The sequence below is a fragment of the Plasmopara halstedii genome (assembly GCF_900000015.1).
Source record: "Plasmopara halstedii genome assembly, contig: Scaffold_816, whole genome shotgun sequence".
Taxonomy (NCBI): domain Eukaryota; phylum Oomycota; class Peronosporomycetes; order Peronosporales; family Peronosporaceae; genus Plasmopara; species Plasmopara halstedii.
The window spans coordinates 1,947,925-1,949,251 of record NW_020187732.1 but is presented as its reverse complement, the minus strand read 5'-3'; positions in this window follow the sequence as shown (position 1 = coordinate 1,949,251).

Here is a 1,327-nt window from a genome sequence, read left to right as displayed (position 1 = left end):
ATCGGCCAATTGCCTTGCTGAACTCAGATTACAAGATCTACACAAGGATTTTCGCAACAAGACCTCAACGCTTTCTGCCGCAACTCATTCACAAGAGGCAATTAGGCTTTGTACCGGGACACCAGCTCAGCACTGCAGTGGACATGTTCACAGCGATACGGGAGCATGAAACCTGCACGGAGATGTCCAGCGGACCAATTGCCCTACTACTCGACTTCGCCAAAGCCTACGACTCCCTAAACAGAGATTACATCATCGCCACTCTTCGTCGGTACGGGTTCTATCAGTGCTTCTGCGTGATGATAGAAAGCATTCACCACGGAACCACGGCTTCTTCTTGGTCAACGGATACAGCTCCTTCGAGCTAATAGTAAGCAGCGGGATACGACAAGGCTGTCCATTGGCTCCGTTGCTATTCAAAGTAGCACTGGACGTATTGTACAGAGCCATCGATGAAGTGCCGGATCTTCGAGGTATCGCACTTCAAACACACAACGAAGGAATTGAGGTCCGCATTTGTGGTTTCGCCGATGATACAGCATTGTACCTCGACGACAACAGGAACACACCGGCAGTTTTGAAGAGTTTGGAACGATTTGCCATAGTTTCTGGTCTACAAGTAAATCTCACGAAGTCAATAGCCATCCCTTTGGGACGGTGGGAACAAGAGCCACCCGAGAGTCTAAACGGAATCCCAGTTCTAGCCAAGGGAGACCAATGCAGGTATCTCGGCGTACAGGTGGGCAGGGGTGATCACACCCAAGCAAACTGGAGCTCATGCAGAAACGCTCTAGCGACAAGACTCGCGCTGGCGCGAAACAAAACTCACACGGTTATTCGACGAGCTGAGATCGCGCGAGCTATAGTCGTACCGAAGGTCTTGTTCTGCGCTCGATACGCATGGCCGACAAAGGAGCACCTCGACCCGATCCAGCAGCTAACCAAGAGATTCGTCCGGGATGGCACAGACAAAGAGAAGAAGAAGCCGTGGGTAAGTGAGCATCAAGCAAAACTTCGAGTCTCTCAAGGAGGAATCGGCTATCCAAACATGACAACGAAACTCGAAACTTTCACATCCAGTACAGGCGGCTTGGGCAATGAATGCCTCTCGTGACGAGCGCCATCTTGGAGATCTCTTCTCGACGAACAGGGAATCGGATTCGAAGTACATCACTCCAACGGATGGGAAGAGCACAGAGAGGCTCCAGTCTAGCCTATGGGAAACAGGACGGACGGTGCTAGCCACCCTACCTGCGTTGTGCACCCCTGTAGCTTCCCCAGCGGAGATGCTAAAGCGGATCTCATTTCTCTGAGCGACAGCATCCAG